Source organism: Hypanus sabinus, chromosome 2, assembly GCF_030144855.1.
Source record: "Hypanus sabinus isolate sHypSab1 chromosome 2, sHypSab1.hap1, whole genome shotgun sequence".
NCBI classification, from domain to species: domain Eukaryota; kingdom Metazoa; phylum Chordata; class Chondrichthyes; order Myliobatiformes; family Dasyatidae; genus Hypanus; species Hypanus sabinus.
In genome coordinates this window covers 204,060,907-204,082,134 of record NC_082707.1, presented here as the reverse complement: position 1 = coordinate 204,082,134, position 21,228 = coordinate 204,060,907, and positions in this window count along the sequence as shown.

Genomic DNA, 21,228 nt, shown 5'->3' with positions numbered 1-21,228 from the left:
TCATTTGTGGGTTGTAGACATTACAGACAAGAAAAGAAAGAAGCGTAGCAGTCAGCGAGATGCTATTACAACACGGAGTTCAATTTCAGCGCCACCTGTAGTGACTTTGTACAGTCTCCCCATGACCACCTGGATCTCTTCTAGGTGCTCTGGTTTCCTCCACATCGCAAAGACCTACCAGTTAGTAGCTAAACTGGTCATTCTAAGTAGTCCTGTTTTTAGGCTTGTGCTAAACTGGTGAGCTGCTGGATGGCACAGCTCTTTGGGCCAGAAGGGCTTGTTCCACAGTATATCTATCAATAAGTCAGTAGATAGATAGATATCCATCTGTCTTTAGCCTTTGAAAGGTCCTTATGAGTAACTTTCTTTGGGCCACTGCAGCTCAGCAAGGTAAGAATAACAATCTATTTCTGGGGAGACAAGCTAGAATATAGATTGGAGCACTTTGAATTAGTAGTGATTCCATTGTGTACTTCCTGATCTTCAAATTGTACATGGTAAAATCTGCAGGTAGACTATGTAACTGGACAATTTGTGATTTGAAACCCAGATGATTTAAAGGAATTGGATTCACAGTGTTCTCCATCAACATCATACAAAATGGTTTGTCTAAAGGAATTGAATAGCCTGTTGCATTAATAACTAGAGAGGAGATAAGGATAATTGCCACTGGAGTTAACTGTTGGCCTTCTGTTTATTACAACCATGAGATAGTTATTATTTGTTGAATTTTATTTTATTGAGAAGTACAGCACAGTAATTGGTCTCTCTGAACCAACAAGTCCACATGATCCAATTAACCCATGTGACCAATTATCCTACTAACCTAAACCCATGTGACCAATTAACCTACTAACCCATACATCTTTGGAATATGGGAGGAAACCCACACAGTCACGGAGAGAATGTATAAACTCCCTACAGGTAGCAGTGGAAATTAAAGCCACATCGCTGACACTGTAATAGCACTACGCTACCATGCCACCCTCGCATCCCAAATACCTAAACTTGGCAGACAACTTATCATTCTGACCAAACCTCAAAATTTGCCGCTGATCTCTTTAAAGTTACGCACAAGCATGTCTCTCCTAAACACGAAACTCTGTCGGCAGTGCTCAGCATGAGGTTACGTCAGACTGATGTACTCGCTTACCGGTAACTACTGATGAAACTCCAAACGAATTGATGAACAAAGCTGCAAAGCTGGAACTCAGAATAATCCTTTATTCAGTGGGTCAGCAGCACAGTGGCCTCGTGTCATCAAAGCACATTACAGTACCAGCAATCCAGGTTCATTTCCCGCTGCTATCTGTAAAGAGTCTATAAGTTCTCCCACGGTCGCATAGGTTTCCTCTGGATAATCCAATTTTCTCCCACAGTCCAAAGGCATACTAGTTGGTATGTTAATTGGTCATTGTAACTTGTTCCATAATTAAACTAGGATTAAATTAGGCAATTGGGGGCAGTGCAGCTCAAAGGGCCAGAGAGCCTATTCCACACTGTATGTCAATAACAAAAAATAAAAACCATTCAGTCAAAAAAATCAACAGTGCAACCAAAGCACTACTATTTCCAGGTCACAGAAAATATCTGAGACATTGTCAGGAACAAAGACCAATCAGTGAAAGTCAGCCTGTGATTGGTTGACAGTCAACCTATATGCATTGGTTGCTCGTGGATTCTGTAGCACAGGCCGTGCAGATAGCGTTTGATGTAGACGGTAATTACTGCCACTACTTAGATATTCTTGCCAACTTCGCTCTGCTTTAACTTATCCACAAAGTGAAGGAGTGTGGTGAAAACAGCATACATTAACAACCATTAACTGACAGTCCAGCAGTGGCCTAGTGTCGTGAGATCCTGGCTCAACTTCAAGACTCATTTTCTTTTAGAAATCAGGAATCAAGGAATAAAGGTTGTTAACTGTCATTTCAGGAAAATAAGCGTAAAGGAGAACAAAATAATTGTTACTCGGAACCAATGCAGCTAAAAAAAAAACTACACTCAAAAAGATAGAGAAGGCAATAATAAAAAACACTAAAACAAATAAAAATATAGGATAGCTTATATACATAGATCAATTGTATGTCCATATGATTATCCTTTTCTTTAATGCATGAGTTGGGCAGATGAATCTCTTCAGCAGTGGTTGGCAGCACACCGAGGAGAAGGAAAACTCTGATCTCAAACCTCCACTGCCTTGTGACTATACCACTCATGAGGAAGGCTTCAGGAATAAACCTTGAGGAAAAATCTGGATCTAGATTCCCTGAGGCAGTCCTACATTGAGTTTGATACTGACTGGCAACTCCTGCAACGCCGCTGGTAACAAACTGTAATGGTTTCTGCTGTTCCTTTGGATTCGTCAGCTGTGTGGGTGCATGGACAACAGCTTAGTCTCCACATTGTACTGCCCTGGCTTTGGTCTGGCTTGTGTATGTAGCTTGATGCAACATCTCTGTTTGAACCTGACCAACAGAGGCATATGAGTGGCAGGTGGGATAAGAATTGTTACTTCTGCAAAAGTTAGTCTTCGTGATAAAAACAAGAAACTACTGAATTATTGTAAAAACACATTCAGATCACAAATAGCCTTCAGGGATTCCAGCCTGATCCACATGCTACTCCAGAATAGTTAGCTTTCAACTGCCCGTTAGCTCAGAGGCAAAAGGCACAGAGAATAAATGCAAGTATTGTCAGTGACATTCACATCTCATAACTAAATGTATTTGAAACTCCATTCTTCAGTACCAGCAGGTACAGCAGTGAGCAGGTTTATGGGCATTGACTGGATTGAGGAGGAATTTCTTTTGCCAGATAACAGTGAATCTGTGGAATTCATTGCCACGGACGGCTGTTGAGAACAAGTCATTGGGTTCGTTTAAAGCAGATAGGCATTTAATTAGAAAGGGCACCAAAGATTATAGGGAGAAAGCAGGAGAATGGGGTTGAGATGGATAATAAATCATCCATGATGGAATGGCAGGGCAGACTCAATGAGCCAAATGACCTAATTTTGTCCCTATGTCTTACGGTCTAAATCTTAAGAATCTTATTGCAGTTCTGAATTGGTAAGGAGTACCTGTTGGTAATGCACACATTTGCTAGCTATCTAACGTTTTGTGCCAGGAGCAATTTGCAAGTGCTTGAGAGAATTTATACTCTCTTGATAACCTCGACCCAGACCATAGTACATAAATAGCTTGAAGCATAATCACTTAAGTCCTTACCAGGGGTGCATGAAAGCGTTAAGAATAAAAGCAATTGTGGCACTGTTTCCTTTCAAATTAATTTACAACTTTTTTTTAGAGATTTTTAAGTCCATACAATTGCATTGTTTTCAATAATGTTTCCTCTGATAGCCCACCAGTAAACACATTTGCATAAAATTCCTTTCTGTGCTATTTTAACCTATTTTGAAGAGAGTCAACAATTGCTGCAAAATCAGAACACAATGAAGTTTTATTCAGTTTCTTTAACCAATGTACTTCCAGCTGAAATTAAATCTGCAAACATCCATTCGTTATAGCATATAAGATCTTAAAACCGCAATATATAGGAGCATAATTAGGCCATTTGGCCCATCGAGTCTACTCCACCATCTCATCATGGCTGATTCATTTTCCCTCACAGTTCCAAACTCCAGCCTTCTCTCTGTATCCTTTCATCCTCTGACTAATCAAGAAACCGTCAAACTCTGCCTTAAATATACCCAATGACTTGGCCTCCACAGCCACTTGAGGCAATGAATACCACAGATTCACCACTGTCTAGCTAAATAAGCTCCTCCTCATCTCTGTTAGAAAAGGATGCTCCTCTATTCTGAGGCTGTGTCCTCTGGTTTTAGATTCCTCCACCATAGGAAACATTTTCTCCACAACCACTCTATTGAGACCTCTATGTACAGAAGGATGTCGAAAAGGGGCAGTGACTTCACAAAGGAGCCCCACCACCCAGCTCATGGACTATTTGTCCCACTCCCATCAGTGAAGAGACTACATAGCATCCACACCAGGACCACCAGACTTTGTAGCAGTTACTTTCCACAAGCAATAAGGCTGATCAACACTTCCCACCCACTAAGCCACTACTTTATCACTTCCTGTCAGTCACCTGATGTACAGACGCTCCTGTGCCTAGTGTCTCTTTATGGACATATAGTCAAACTATGTATAGAAGCTATCTTATTTATTTATAATTATTATGTTTTTATTTTATAATAGTGTTCTTACCCTTATTGGGCTTGTTTGTGCTGTATCAGATCTGGAGTAACAATTATTTTGTTCTCCTTTACACTTGCATACTGGAAAAGAGATTAAACAATCTTGAATCTTCAGTCTTGAATTCTGATAAAGTAACTTTCTTGGCAACAGGTTATAAACTATGTCACTGTCAGCAGTATCCCCACTGGAATGGCTGCACCAGATGGAAATTCTAGATCATTCTCCCATTGTGGCCACCCAACCTATTGTTGAAACTGTTCAAGAGTACATTCATTTCTCAGAGTCATTTCTGTACATTGGTTATTCCTACGTGGTCCTGCTTTGGAAAGCAGCTTCAGGGAATGCTGTTGTGGTGGAAAACTCCAGTTTAGGGAAGGTTGGTTATTTAAAAAGAAAGTGACAGGGACTGATTCACTCCTTTCATGGGCTGCCAGCAAGTCTCCTCCCTAGTGATCCAAATTGAAGATGGCATGCCAGAAATATTCAGGATTGCTAGACTTCTAACAACTCATAAATTAATCGGGTTGGATTTCAGAAGCTTCCTACTGACGTGCTCAGGAAATAAAACTGAAAATTATAGCATCTCTGGCTGCAGATGTTCTTTATCTCTCCTGAAGGCTTTAAACTTTATTTTTAAAGTTGCAAGCAGAACAGAGAATTTATCTAAAATAGAGTCACAGATAGTCTGTTTGTGAAACTCGTCTGATAATGGCTACATGTATATCTTGACAACATTAAGGGAAATCAAAGGAAATATGGCTGTTCGGGCAAATGATGGGGCCTCATCACTAAACAGTTCCCACAACCTATGAACTCACTTTCAAGGACTCTCCATCTCATATTCTTAATATTTATTGCTTGTTTACTTATTATTTCTTCTTTGTGTATTTGTACCTTTTGTTGTCTTGTGTACTGTAGTTGAACACCCCAGTTGGAGGTCTTTCATAGATTCTGTTATGGCTATTATTCCATAGATTTATCAACCATGCCCACAAGAAGATGAATCTCAGAGTTGTATATGGTGACACGTACGTACTTTGATAATAAATTTACTTTGAGATTTGAAATACAGATAAATTTCTCTACTTCAATATTCATTTACTGAATCAGTAAGAATGCTTCCTATTTATATTGTAATATATTGCTTCAACATGCTGTAGGGATATAGTCACTGCTCTTTCATTGGCAAAGTGTCTTTGTTTATTACTGTAATAACTATTTACTGCCTCTCTGTGATGTCATCATTGATAAATGCCCTGGTGCAACAGACAGATATAAACTTGTCTGTCATGAATTCCTTACTTCAGGCATATCAGCAGCAAGGTCTCAAATGGAAATGGGACTGTTTTTTTCTCAGAAGGGGAATTATGAACCAGAAGACAAATAAACCTGAACTTCTTTCACTCTCTTCCTGAGTTTCATTTATTGAAGGGCATTGGCTAAGTCATTTTTATTAATAAAACAGGGGATTTCACGGTTGGTGGAAATCCAGAGCAACACACACAAAATGCCGGAGGAACTTAGCAGGTCAGTCAGCATCTATGGAAATGAACAAGCAGCCGATGTTTCAAGCTGAGACCCCCCATCATAACTGGAAAGATACAGGGAAGAAGCCAATTTTTCTACATTTCTTTGTAGAAAGTCTCACCCTTGCCTTTTCCTCAGGGAAATGTGGTACTCTCCCTGACCTCTCAGAATTAGAATCAGTTTTTCTTATCAGTGACTTACATGACACCAGAATTTGTTGTTTTGTGGCAATATTACAGTACAAAGACATAAAAATCACCATAAATGACAAAATAAGTAGTGCAAATAAAAAAAGAATAATAAAGTGTTATTCAGGGTTTCGAGGAGTCTGACGATGAAAGGGAAGAAGCTGTTCTGAAATGGTTGACCCTGTACTTCCTCCCCAGTTGTAGTTAAAAGAAGGCTTGTCCTGGATGGTTCTTAGTGATAGATGCCACCTGCCTGAGGCACTGCCTCTAGAAGATAACCTCGATGGTGGAAGGAGGGCTGATTCTACAATCTATTGCAGCCTCTTGCAACTCTGTTTATTGAAGCCTCCATATCAGGCTGTGATGCAATCAGTCATAATGCTCACCACCATATGTCTATAAAAGTTTACAAGACTTTTTGATAACATCCAAGTCTCACCGAGTTCCTAATGAAGTAGAGCCACCATCCCCTTCCCACTTGTTCTGTTAAATATATGGGACTGAACTTCTCCAATCACCCTTCTGATGTCTACTTAATAAACATATACAGTATCTTCTCAGAGTAACTCACTTCTTCAAAGCTTGTTCGGCCCCAGGACTCTCCCCAAATTGATTTCCTTCAACTGCAGCTGCAATTCCCTTTCAACACACACAAAATGCTGGAGAAACTCAATACGTTAAACAACATCTATCAAAATGAAGGAACAGCCAAAGTTTTGGGCCAAGACCACTCTACAGGAAAATGGCCTACCATCAAGACCTCAAATCCTGAATTCTGGACTTTTCTCCCCTGAACTCTCAACCTATCTTCTTAAAATTTCCTTTCCTTACCAAGCTTTTAATCAAGCCCATCTCTCCAGTTCTTTGTTTGTTTGGCAAATTCTATCTTTGTGAGTTTCTCAGACTAGAAGTCCAACATGTTTTGTTCCAATAAGCCTCAAGAATTTTGCTCCCCTTACATATCGTGAATCTTGAATGCAATTCTTAATGTTAGTTTTGTCATCTATATCTATATCATCTATTGCACTCAACATCAGTAAGATGAAAGAGCTGATTGTGGACTTCAGGAAAGGTAAAATGAAGGAAAACATACCAATCCTCATAGAGGGTTCAGAAGTGGAGAGAGTGAGCAGTTTCAAGTTCCTGGGTATCAAGATCTCTGAGGACCTAACCTGGTCCCAACATATCAATGCAGCTACAAAAGAAGGCAAGAGAGTGACTACACTTTTCTCAGACTTTGAAGAGATTTGGCAAGTCAACAAATACAACTCAAAAACTCCTATAGATTCTGACAGGCTGCATCACTGTCTGATATGGGTGTGGAGGGGGGGGGGTGTGGTGGCTACTGCACAGGACCAAAAGAAGTTGCAAAGAGTTGTAAATTTAGTCAGCTCCATCTTGGGTACTAGCCCACAAAGTACATAGTAACATAGAAACATCGAAAACCTACAGCACAATACAGACCATTCGGCCCACAAAGCTGTGGTGAACAGGTACTTACTTTAGAAATGACCTTGGGTTACCATAGCCCTCTATTTTTCTAAGCTCCATGTACCTATCCAGGAGTCTCTTAAAAGAACCTTTTGTATTCAAGTCAAGTTACATCACTTTTATTGTCATTTCAACCATAACTGCTGGTACAGTACATAGTAAAAATGAGACAATGTTTTTTTCAGGACCATGGTGTTACATGACACAGTCCAAAAACTAGACTGAACTATGTATAAAACATCACAGAAAAAAAACTACACTTGTCTACAGACATACCCAGGACTGCATAAAGTGCACAAAACAATGCAGGCATTACAATAAATAATAAACAGGACAATAGGGCAGTAAGGTTTCAGTCCAGGCTCTGGGTATTGAGGAGTCTCATAACTTGGGGGAAGAAACTGTTACATAGTCTGGTCATGAGAGCCCAAATGTTTTGGTGCCTTTTCCCAGACAGCAGGAAGGAGAAAATAGTTTGTATAAGGAGTGCGTGGAGTCCTTCATAATGCTGTTTGCTTTGCAGATGCAACTTGTAGTGTAAATGTCTGTGATGGCGGGAAGAGAGACCCCGATGATCTTCTCAGCTGACCTCACTATCCACTGCAGGGTCTTGCAATCTGAGATGGTGCAATTTCCGAACCAGGCAGTGATGCAGCTGCTCAGGATGCTCTCAATACAGCCCCTATAGAATGTGATGAGAATGGGGGTGTGAGAGATGGACTTTCCTCAGCCTTCGCAGAAAGTAGAGATGCTGCTGGACTTCCTTTGCTATGGAGCTGGTGTTGAGGGACCAGGTGAGTTTCTCTGCCAAGTGAACACCAAGAAATTTGGTGCCCTTAACGATTTCTACCGAGGAGCCGTCGATGTTCAGTGGGGAGTGGTCGCTCCGTGCCCTCCTGAAGTCAACAACCATCTCTTTTGTTTTGTTCACATTCAGAGACAGGTTGTTGGCTCTGCACCAGTCCGTTAGCAGCTGCACCTCCTCTCTGTAAGCTGACTCGTCGTTCTTGCTGATGAGACCCACCACGGTCGTGTCATCGGCGAACATGATGATGTGGTTCAAGCTGTGTGTTGCAGCACAGTTGTGGGTCAGCAGAGTGAAGAAAGTGGACTGAGCACACAACCCTGGGGAGCGCCCGTGCTCAGTGTGATGGTGTTGGAGATGCTGCTCCTGATCCGGATTGACTGAGGTCTCCCAGTCAGGAAGTCTAGGATCCAGTTGCAGAGGGAGGTGTTCAGGCCCAGTAGGCTCAGCGTCCCCTTATTAAGGACCTCCAGAACCCAGGGCATGCCAGGGTTGCCATCAGGGAGGAGGTACAGAAGCCTGAAGGCACACACTCAGTGATTCAGGAACAGCTTCTTCCCCTCTGCCATCTGATTCCCAAATGGACATTGAACCCGTGATCACTACCTCATATTTTTAATATATAGTAATTATGTTTTTTGCATGATTTTTAATCTATTCAATATATGTATACAGTAATTAATTTACTTTTTTTTTCTTTCTTCTTCTATATTATGTATTGCTTTGAGCTTCTACTGCTAAGTTAACAAATTTGATGACACATGCAGGTGATAATAAACCTGAGACTGATTCTGATGATCTGGATAATAATGTGGTTAATTGGATCAGCAAATTTGTGGACGACAGCAAGTTTGGGAGTGTAGTGGACTGTGAGGAAGGCTATCATGTCTTCTGAGGGATTTGGATCAGCAGATGGAATATAATACAGAGAAGTGCGAGGTGTTACTCTTCAAGAGGACCAGCTGGGGCAAGTCTTGTACTGTGACTAATAGGAAATTGAGGAGTGCTGCAGAACAAAGGGATCTGGGAATACTGGTCCATAATTCATTGAAAGTGACTAGGGTTGTAAAGAAAGATTTTGGCACAGGTATTGAATACAAGAGATGGGATGTTTTGTTGAAATTGTATAAAACATTGATGAGCCCTAATTTGTGGTATTCTGGGCATTTTTGGTCACTTACCTACAGGAAAGGTGTAAACAAGGTTGAAAGAGTACAGAAAAGTATTACATGGTCTGGAAGACCTGAGTAAAAGGAAAGATTGAATAGGTTAAGATTTTATTCCTTGGATCATAGAAGAGTGAGAGATTTGTCAGAAGGAAACAAAATATTGAGTGCTATGGAGAGGGTAAATGCTAGCAAGCTTTTTTCATTGAAGTTGGGTGGGACTACAACTAGAGGTTAAGGTTGAAAGGTGAAATGTTTTAGAGGAACATGAAGGGGAAATTCTTCACACAGAGGGTGGAGAGATTTTGAAACAAGCCACCAGTGCAAGTGGTGCATTTGAGCTCGTGCTTAACTTTGAAGAGAATTTTGGATTGGTACATGGATGGTAGGGGTATGGAGGGCTGTGATCCAGGTATAAATGGATGGGCCAAAAAGTCTGTTGATGTGCTGTGACTCTCTTTCTCAACTGTGTAATGAGGGTACATAACCAAGAGAATTCTATTCAGCTCCTGTAGTGTGTTCAGTTCTTCATTAGGTTATTGCTGATCTATATCTTAAAAGTTTCCACCCACTTTTGATTTGTGCCCTTGATTATTTCGCTAAAGAAAAGTTTTTATCAAACTCAATTTTGAATTTGTTGATTAAACTTAACTTCAACAGCATTTTGGATTAGTCAGGGCAGGAAGGGGAGAAGGCAGGAGATTGGATCTAAGAGGGAGAATGGATTGGTCATGATGAGATAGCAGAGCAGACTCGATAGCCCAAGTGACATAATTCTGCTCCTGTCTCATGGTCTTATTGATGAAAGTTTCAGATTGCAAGGTGTGGAGTGTTATGGTGTGATCAGAATGACCCTTTTATCCCCTGATGAATGTTATGGGGTGCTATGGTAGCATAGAGGTTAGCACAACATTATCACAGCTCATGCCGTCAGAGATCGGTGCCCAGTTCTGGTGTCCTCTGTACACGCTCCCTTGCTTACGAGGTATTCCTCTGGGTGCTTCAATTTTCTCTCTCAGACGAACCAGTTAGTAGGTTCATTAGTCATTGTAAATTATCCTCTGATTAGCTTACAGTTAAATAGGCGGTTTGCTGGATGGTGCGACTCAGTGGGCTAATAGGGTCTGTTCCGCGCCATCATCATTATGCACTGTGTCGACTGACATGGGGAATCATGGTCTTTCCAGAAGTAGTTTGCCATTGCTTTCCTGTGGACAGTGTCTTTACAAGACACTATCAATGCTTTTCAGAGATTGTCTGCCTGGCGCCAGTAATCACATAACCAGGTCTTGTGATATGCACCATCTGCACTCATGGCTTCACGTGAACCTGATCAGGGGGCTACACCTCGGCCAAGTGAAGCATGCAGGCCAGACGATGAAGGAGGGCCTTACCCTCCTTTGGTAGAGGTGTACAGTGCTTATAAAAAGTATTCAGCCCCCCACTGGAAGTTTTTATGTTTTATTGTTTTACAACATTGAATCACAGTGGATTTAATCTGACTTTTTTTGTGAAAAATGAAAACAATCTCTACAAAGTGATCTAAATTAATTACAAATATAAAACACAAAATAATTGATTGGGTAAGTATTCACCCCCTTCAAGCCAGTATTTAGTAAATGTACTTTTGGCAGCAATTACAGCCTTGAGTCTGTGTGCATAGCATATCTGTATACTGCAAGTTTTCCCCATTCTTCTTTACAAAACTGCTCAAGATCTGTTGGGGATTGTGAGTGAATAGTGTTTTTCAATTCCAGCTGCCAATTCTCAATTAGATTGAGGTCTGGACTCTGACTTGGCCTCTGCAGAACATTAATTTGTTGTTTTTAAGCCATTCCTGTGTAGCTTTGGCTTTATGCTTGGGGTCATTGTCTTGCTGGACAAGTCGCAGTTCTCTTGCAGACTGCATCAGGTTTTCCTCCAGGATTTCCCTGTATTTTGCTGCATTCATTTTACCTTCTACCTTCAGAAGCCTTCCAGGCCTTGCTTGAGTGAAGCATCCCCACAGCATGATGCAGCCACTACTAGACTTCATGGTAGGGATGGTGTAGTCTTGATGATGTGCAGTGTTTGGCTTATGCTAAACATTGTGTTTACTCTAAAATACAACTGCAGATGCTGTGGATCAAAGAATACATACAGAACGCTGGAAGAACTCAGCAGGACAGGCAGCATCTGCGAGAAAAGAGTAGCCAACGTTTCGGATCGAGACCCTTCACCGGGAATGGGGGGAGGAGAGGATCGAAGCCCAGTAATAGAGATAGGGGAGGGGGTAGGGCCTAGAGGCACCAGGTGGAAAACCAATCAGAGGAAAGATAAAGGGGGAGGGGAGGGGATAAGCATGAAAGAACTGTAGAGATAAAGAAGCAGAAAGTTGAAAGGGGAGAGGCAGAGAGGGACCTGGGATAGGGCAATGGGGAGGGGGAGGGAATTACCAGAAATTGGAGAATTCAATGTTCATACCACCAGGCTGGAGGCTACCCAGACGGTAGATGAGGTGTTGCTCCTCCAACCTGAGTTTGGCCTCATCATGGCAGTAGAGGAGGCCATGTATGGACATATCTAGATGGGAACGAGAGGCAGAGTTGAAGTGGGTGGCAACAGGGAGGTCCTGTCTATTGTGACGGATGGAGCGTAGGTGCTCAATGAAGCGGTCCCCCAATCTGCGTTGGGTCTGGTCAGTAGAGGAGGCCGCACCGGGAGCACCAGATGCAGTAGACGACTCCAGTAGACTCACAGGTGAATGTGTTGCCTCACCTGGAAGGACTGTCTGGGGCCCGGAATGGTTCTAAAGGGGGCGGTGTGGGGACAGGTATAGCATTTGCGCTTGCAGGGATATCCCCAGATGATCCTAGTTGAGATTTCATGTGAATATTTTTCAACAGTGGCTTTCTCTTTGCCAGTCTCCCGTAAAGCTACGACTGGTGGTACCCTGGCAACAATTGTATATGCAGTCTCTCCCAACTCAGATGCTGAAGCTTGTGTCCTGCTGAAAGGTTTCAGCTCGAACCGTCAACTGTATTCTTTCCACGGATGCTACCTGCCCTGCAGAGTTCCTCCAGCATTTTGTGTGTATTGCTTGGATTTCCAGTATCCGCAGAGTTTCTCTTCTTTGATACTTGTAACTCCAGAGTTATCAGAGGTCTCTTCATGGCATCCCTCACTCGTCCCCTTCTTGCACGGTCACTCAGTGACCTGCTCTAGGCAGATTTACAGCTGTTACATTTTTTGATTATCGACTTAACTACACTACAAGGAATATTCTGTGACTTGGAAATTTTCTTGTATCCATCTCCTGACTTGTGCTTTTCAATAGTCCTTTCACAGAGTTGCTTGGAATGTTCCTTTGTCCTTATGGCGTAGTTTTTACCAGGGTACTCACCAGCAGCTGGACCTTCGAAATACAGGTGTACTGTTCCTATAATCAATTGAAACACCTTGACTGCACACTGTGATCTCCATTTAACTAATTATGTGACTTCTGAAAACAATTGGCTACATCAGTGATGATTTGATGTATCATTAAAGGCGTTGAATACTTATGTAATCAATTATGTTTTATTATTGTAATTAATTTAGGTCACTTTGTACAGATCTGTTTTCACTTTGACATGAAGGAGTCTTTTTCTGGTGATCAGTGTCAAAAAAGCCAAATTAAATCCAATGTGATTCAATGTTGTAAATCAATAAAACATGAAAACTTTCAAGAGGGGTGAATAGTTTTTATAAGCACTATATCTCCACCCTGTCATCCCAGTGTGCAATATTTCTAAATGAAATAGAAAGACAGAACAGACTTTAAACAAGAACAGGAAAAGGGGAATAAATAAATAAAGGGTTGCATTTGTACAGCATCTTGTAGCTTTGGAATAAATGTCACCATGTTCTTTATCCAGAGGAATATATCAGAAGAGTTGTCACTACTGTAGGAAATTTAGGATTAATTTGTGCTAAGTGCTGGGTTAATTTGTTTGTTGGAGATAAAGGATGGGTCGAGTGAGACTGAGTTGTAGGGAATAAAGTTGGTCCAGGTGATTTACCTACCTTCAGACGTTTCAGTTTCCCAGTAACCTTCTCCCTAGTAATTGCAACTTCATACACTTCATGACCCCTGACATCTGGAACTTCAACCATTCTGCTTGTGTCTTCACAGTGAAGATTGATGCAAAATACTTATTCAGTTCATCCACCATTTCCTTGTTCCCCTTTACTCCCTCTCCAGCATTATTTTCCAGCACTCCACTGTCAACTCTTGCCTCTCTTTTATATATTATATACTTTGAAAATAAATTTACTTTGAACTTTAACAACGTTGAATGATGGATAGCTTTTGTCTTTGTCTTTGTCCTTAAAATAATTCAATGTGTTCTTTTCTATTCACCTGAGACGGTGTACAGGGCCTGTGTTTAATACCTCACTCAAAGATAGTAGTAGCAACATGCTGGAATACCAGGCTGCTCCTGTCTCTGGAGTGAGATTTGAATTCCAAAACCTTCTTATGTAGTGTTAATGATACCACCAGTCAAGACTAAATGTTGCTGCATAGAAAGTTCAAAGTGAATGTAATACTTCAAAGAAGCAACCGACTCTTAGAATGCTGATTATTGTAAAATAATTTAACACCCTTGCCTTCATTACTAAGGTCAATGAGCCCAAAATGTTTGGATGTTATGTGCAAGATATTGGTGAGTCTACACTTGACATTTTGTGTGCGGGTCAGGCCATCCAGTTGTTCATCAAGTTCAAGTTTAATTGTCGTTCAACCATACACATGAGTACAGCCAAGCACAATGAAGGTCACTGGAGAGGGCAGGAGAATGGGGTTGAAAGGGATAATAAATCAGCTATGGTGGAGTGGCAGGCAGACTCAATTGTCTTAATGGCCTAATTCTGCTCCTATGTCTTTTGGTCTAAGATTGAGAAGGATATAGACCAAATACAGGCAAGTAGGATAAACTCCAGCAGGCAATTTGATTGATATGATGAATTGTGTTGAAGGGTTTGCTTCCATACCAAGTGACTTACTGACTATACCTACAAATAAAATGCAGTTAACGTCAAATGGTTCCTTAAAGGGGTGGAAATGGGGATAAGTTCCCACTACATATTAAATGCTTCCAATGATGTGCTTCTCAAGGAGCCTCTGACAAGCAAATCAAGTTCCTGGCTTTCATGTGTGGTTCAGCTACTAAGCCTGGCGGAACTGTTTCTGTTGACAGGAGAAGGGGTAAAGGTTGGTTAGTGGTGCCTTGAAACCAGTTGCTTTAGGGAGATGAGCTTCATCAGCATGGTTGGCAGCTTGTCTAGAAGAAGGAAGACTATGATCTCAAATCTCCACCGCCTTATGGCTTTATCCACTCATACGGAAGGCTTTGTGAGTAAATCCTGATGAAAAATATGGAGCTGGAGTTCCTAAGGCAGTCCTACGTTGAGTGCAATGCTGACTGGCAAGTCCTGCAACTCCCTTGGCGACAAACTGTATCGGTCTCCATCGTTCCTTTGGGTTCATCAGCTGCTTGGAGGGGGGAGCTTGCTACATGAGCAACAGCTTGCTTTCATATCATTCTGACCTGACTTTCATATCACCTAGAGAGCTAGGATGCAATATTCATGGCTGACCCCAACCAACCAACTCAGGGCCTCAATCTAAGGTCAAACAATAAAGTGATCAGAAAATTTCCTGCACATCTGCCCTCACCCCATCCGCCCGCCACCCCACTCGGGATAGGGTTCCCCTTGTCCTCACCTACCACCCCACCAGCCTACGGGTCCAACGTATAATTCTCCATAACTTCCGCCACCTCCAATGGGATCCCACTACCAAGCACATCTTTCCCTCCGCACCTCTTTCTGTTTTCCGCAGGGATCGCTCCCTACACGACTCCCTTGTCCACTCATCCCCTTCATCCCTTCCCACCGATCTCCCTCCAGGTCTTTATCCTTGTAAATGGAACAAGTGCAACACCTGCCCTTACACTTCCTCCCTCACCACCATTCAGGCCCCCAGACAGTCCTTCCAGGTGAGGGGACACTTCACCTGTGAGTCGGCTGGTGTGGTATACTGCGTCCGGTGCTCCCGGTGTGGCCTTTTATATATTGGTGAGACCCGACACAGACTGGGAGACCGTTTTGCTGAACACCTACGCTCTGTCCGCCAGAGAAAGTAAGATCTCCCAGTGGCCACACATTTTAATTCCATGTCCCATTCCTATTCTGATATGTCTATCCATGGCCTCCTCTACTGTCAAGATGAAGTCACACTCAGGTTGGAGGAACAACTCCTTATATACCGGCTGGGTAGCCTCCAACCTGATGGCAAAAGCATTGACTTCTCTAACTTTCGTTAATGCCCCTCCTCCCCTTCTTACCCCATCCCTGACATATTTAGTTGCTAGCCTGTTCTTCATCTCCCTCTGGTGCTTCCACCCCTGCCCCTTTCTTTCTCCCGAGGCCTCCCGTCCCATGATCCTTTCCCTTCTCCAGCTCTGTGTCACTTTCACCAATCACCTTTCCAGCTCTTAGCTTCATCCCACCCCCTCCGGTCTTCTCCTATCATTTCACATTTCGCCCTCCCCCCACTACTTTCAAATCTCTTACTACCTTTCCTTTCAGTTAGTCCTGACGAAGGGTCTCGGCCCGAAACGTCGACAGTGCTTCTCCTTATAGATGCTGCCTGGCCTGCTGTGTTCCAACAGCATTTTGTGTGTGTGTTGTGAGAAAATTTACTATTGTTCATCAAAGTCAAAGTACATAAACATCATCATACACAATCCTGTGATTCATTTACTTGTGGGTATACAGCACTCAATAAATCCATAATAGAATCAATGAAAAACTTCATCAACTGGACGTTCAACCAATGTGGAAAAGACAACAAGCTGTGCGAGTACAAAGAGAAAGAAATAATAATAACAATAACTAAGCAATAAATATCAAGAGTAGGAAATCATTTGTCCTTTAAAGTGATTCCATAGGTTGTGGGAATATTTCCATGATGGGGCAAAGAAAGCACAGCACCATCTTTACTTCCTTAGAAGATTGCAAAACTTTGACAAACTTCTATAGCTGTGTCTTGGAGAGTGCATTGATTGGCTGCATCACAGCCTGGTATGGTAACACCAATGTCTTTGAATGGATAATTCTACAAAAGGTAGTCAATTTGGTTCAGTATGTCACGAGTAAAGCCCTTCATAAAATTATAGAAATCTACAGCACATTACAGGCCATTCAGCCCACAATGTTCTGACGACCATATAACTTACTCTAGAAATTGCCTAGAATTATCCTATCGCATAGCCTTCCACCCATTCAGCACACATGAGACACACTTCTGCAGGAAAGCAGCATCCATCATCAGAGTTCCCTGCAACCCAGGCCATGCTCTTTTCTTGCTGCTGCCATTATGTTGAAGGTACAAGAGCCTCAGAGTTCACACCACCAGGTTCAAGAAGAGTTACTCCACCACATCCATCAAGGTGCTGAACAAAGGGGATAATTACACTCACTTGCCCACCGATTGAGATGTTCCCACAACCAATGATCCCACTTTATGAAATCTTTTTATTGTTATCTCATGTTCCTATTATTTATATTTGGATTTGCACTGTTTGTTGTCTTCTGCTTGAATTTTCATTAATCCTGTTAAGGAAACTATTCTATAGCTGAGTGTACCCACAGGAAAATGAACCTCGGATTTGTATGTAGTGACATATTAAAAACTTTGATAATAAAATTTACTTTGAAATTTGAAGTTAAGTGAGGTTATCCCCTTTGGTTTAAGAGCTGGATGACTGAGAGTAATAACTATTCCTGAACCTGGTGGAACAAATTCTGAGGCTCCTGTATCTTCTTCCTAATGGCAGCAGCAAGAAGAGAGCATGGCCTGGATGGTGGGGTATCCCTGATGATTGATGCTGCTTTCCTGCAGCAACATTCTACGTAGATGGACTGGGCCATATCTTCTACTTTTTGTGGGTTTTCCATTCAATGGCATTGGTGTTCCATACCAGCTTGTGTTGTGGGGAGAAGTTACAAAGTAGTAATGGACTCAGAAGAACTTTGAGAAGCTTTTCATAGGAAACATAAAAGTTAAAAATTCAGAGCTAAGTATTGTGTCCCAATCAAAGCCTTGGCTGCAGTCCAAAATCAATAGAGAATGATATCAACATGTTTTATGAAACTGAGTTGAATTTGCACTGTGTTGTGTCTTGGATAAAAAAAAAATCACAAACATGAGTCACTTGAATAAATTTCTAATGATTTCAGATGAAAATGAGGGAGCATAGACTTCAGTTAAAGTTAACATGTTTCTTTCTAAGATTTGATGTATCCTGGGTAGTATGAGAAAGAACCTGGCTGACTACGGACCACATCAAATGATGAGAATGTTCTTGTCTGCTGATATCAAGGATTTTAACTGAAGTGAGACTATACAGTCTGAAACTAGTTCCTGTACAGAACAGAGCTGCAGTAAAAAGGGGCTCATATTTCATTGCTAATTTGCACTAAGTTGACACAGGTGGAATTGCTGATGCATTTCTACCCGGAGATAGGCATAATAAGGTGTAAAGGGAAACAGTGGTAGAAACATTCATTTAGATGAGGAATAATAGTCAGCTGACAGAAAAAGGATTAAGTAAAGCAATCAACCATGGGTTTGTTGAGGACAAATCATGTTGAACCAATTTGATAGAAATTGTATGTGGATGTGCAGGCGAAGGACCTGCTTACTGCTTATTTATTATTATTATTATTATTATTATTATTATTATTATTATTATTATTATTATTATTATTATTATTATTATTATTATTATTATTATTATTATTATATTTTTTTCTCAGCTCAAGCTGGTCTAGCCTGAGATAAGGACATAGCCAAGCACATTCATTTCTCAGTTGCTGGGAACTTTTGGACTTTTCTAGTTGTGTTTATTATTGTGACTGTCTGGAGATTTACATAAATATTGCTGTGCAGACCTGTGTAGGCTTTGGGATGATACCAGTTGTAGATATAACTATCGAGACAATGTACACCCTGTTCATGTTCCATCGTCTTTCAATTTCCTCTTCAATTCAGCATATATCTGGTATTTATCACATACTGATTTCTGTATGCTGTGAGTGTTTGCAGTTGCTATATCTATTAAGTAAATTGTACTTTTATTGTTTATCCTGTAATATTATATCTGGACAGTTATTATGGATTGTTCTATCTGTAATAATGGATCAGTAAAAATAACTTGTAGGACTCTGACTCTAAAACTGGATTAGGTTTGTATTTATAATAATACATAGTAACATTTGTAAGTTTGTATTATTATTATTATTATTATTATTATTATTTCTTAGTCTTTATTGTGAATACCTCCAAAAAATGAATCTTAGGTTGTATATGGTAACAAATAACCTCACAAATAGAGAAAGCTTTGAGACAGTGCGAGAGGGAGGGTAGGCAGGTGATAGAGAAGGGATACACTCAGACTGATGGTTTGAGATGTGTCTATTTTAATGCAAGGAGTATTAAGAACAAAGTGGATGAGCTTAGAGCGTGGATCTGTAGTTGGAGCTATAATGTTGTGGCCATTACAGAGACTTGGATGGTTCAGGGGCAAGAATGGTTACTTCAAGTGCGAGGATTTAAATATTTCAGAAAGGACAGGGAGGGAGGCAAAAGAGATGGGGGTGTGGCACCATTGATTAGAGATAGTGTCACAGCTGAAGAAAAGGAGGAGACATGAAGGGATTGTCTACGGAGTCTCAGTGGATGGAAATTAGAAACAGGAAGGAGTCAATAACTCCATTGGGTGTTTTTAATAGACCACCCAATAGTAACAGGGACATCAAGGAGCAGATAGGGAGACAGATTCTGGAAAGGAGTAATAATAACAGGGCTATTGTGGTAGGAGATTTTAATTTCCCAAATATTGATTGACATCTCCCTAGAGCGAGGGGTTTAGATGGGGTGGAGCTTGTTAGGTGTATTCAGGAAGGTTTCTTGACACAATATGTAGATAAGCCGACAAGAGGAGAGGCTGTACTTGATCTGGTATTGGGAAATAAACTTGGTCTGGTGTCAGATCTCTCAGTGGGAGGGCATTTTGGAGTTAGTGATCACAATTCTATCTCCTTTGCCATAGCATTGGAGAGGGATAGGAACAGACAAGTTAGAAAAGTGGTTAATTGGAGTAAGGGGAAATATGAGGCTATTAGGCAGAAACTTGGAAGCATACATTGAGAACAGATATTCTTAGGGAAATGTACGGAAGAAATGTGGCAAATGTTCAGGGAACATTTGAGTGGAGTTCTGCATAGATATGTTTCAATGTGACAGGGAAACGATGGTAGAGTACAGGAACCATGGTGTACAAAGGCTGTTGAAAATCTAGTCAGGAAGAAAAGAAGAGCTTACGAAAGGTCCAAAAAACTAGGTAATGATAGAGATTTAGAAGATTATAAAGCTAGCAGGAAGGAGCTTAAGAAAGAAATTAGGAGAGCCAGTAGGGACCATCAAAAGACCTTGGCAGACAGGATTAAGGGAAGCTATGAGGCATTCTACAAGTATGTGAAGAGCAAGAGGATACGATTTGAGAGAATAGGACCAATCAAGTGTGACAGTGGAAAAGTGTGTATGGAACCAGAAGAGATAGCAGAGGTATTTAATGAATACATTGCTTTACTATTCTCTATGGAAGAAGATCTTGACAATTGTAGGGATGACTTACAGTGGACTGAAAAGCTTGAGCATATAGTCATTAAGAAAGTGGATGTGCGAGAGCTTTTGGAAAGCATCAAGTTGGATAAGTCACCAGGACTGGACCGGATGTACCCAGGCTGCTGTGGGAGGTGAGGGAGGAGATTGCCTCTGGCAATGATCTTTGTATCATCAATGGGTTAGGGCGAGGTTCCTGAGGATTGGAGGGTTGCAGATGTTGTTCCATTATTCAAGAAAGGGAGCAGATAGCCCAGGAAATTATAGACCAATGAGTCTTACTTCAGTGGTTGGTAAGTTGTTGGATAAGATCCTGAGACGCAGGATTTATGCACATTTGGAGAGGTATAATATGATTGGGAATAGTCAGCATGGCTTTGTGAAAGGCAGGTCATGCTTTTCAAGCCTGATTGAATTTTTTGAGGAATTGACTAAACACATTGATGATGGTAGAGCAGTAGATGTAGTGTGTAAGGATTTCAGCAAGGCATTTGATACGGTACCCCATGGAAGGCTTATTGAGAAAGTAAGGAGGCATGAGATCCAAGGGAACATTGCTTTGTGGATCCAGAACAGGCTTGCCCACAAAAAGCAAAGAGTGGGTTGTAGACAGGTCATATTCTGCATGGAGGTCGGTGACCAGTGGAGTGACTCAGGGATCTGTTCTGGGAGCCTTACTCTTCGTGATTTTTATAAATGACCTGGATGAGGAAGTGGAGAGATGGGTTAGTAAGTTTGCTGATGGCACAAAGGTTGGAGGTGTTGTGGATAGTGTGGAGGGCTGTCAGAGGTTACAGTGGAACATTGATAGGATGCAAAGCTGAGCTGAGAAGTGGCAGATGGAGTTCAATTTAGATAAGTGTGAGGTGGTTCATTTTGTTAGGTCAAATATGATGGCAGAATATAGTATTAATGGTAAGACTCTTGGCAGTGTGGAGAATCAGAGGGATCTTGGGGTCTGAGTCCATTGGATGCTCAAAGCTGCTGTGCAGGTTGACTATGTGGTTAAGAAAACATACGGTGCATTGGCCTTCATCAATCACGGGATTGAGTTCAGGAATCGAGAGGCAATGTTGCAGCTATATAGGACCCTGGTGAGACCCCACTTGGAGTATTG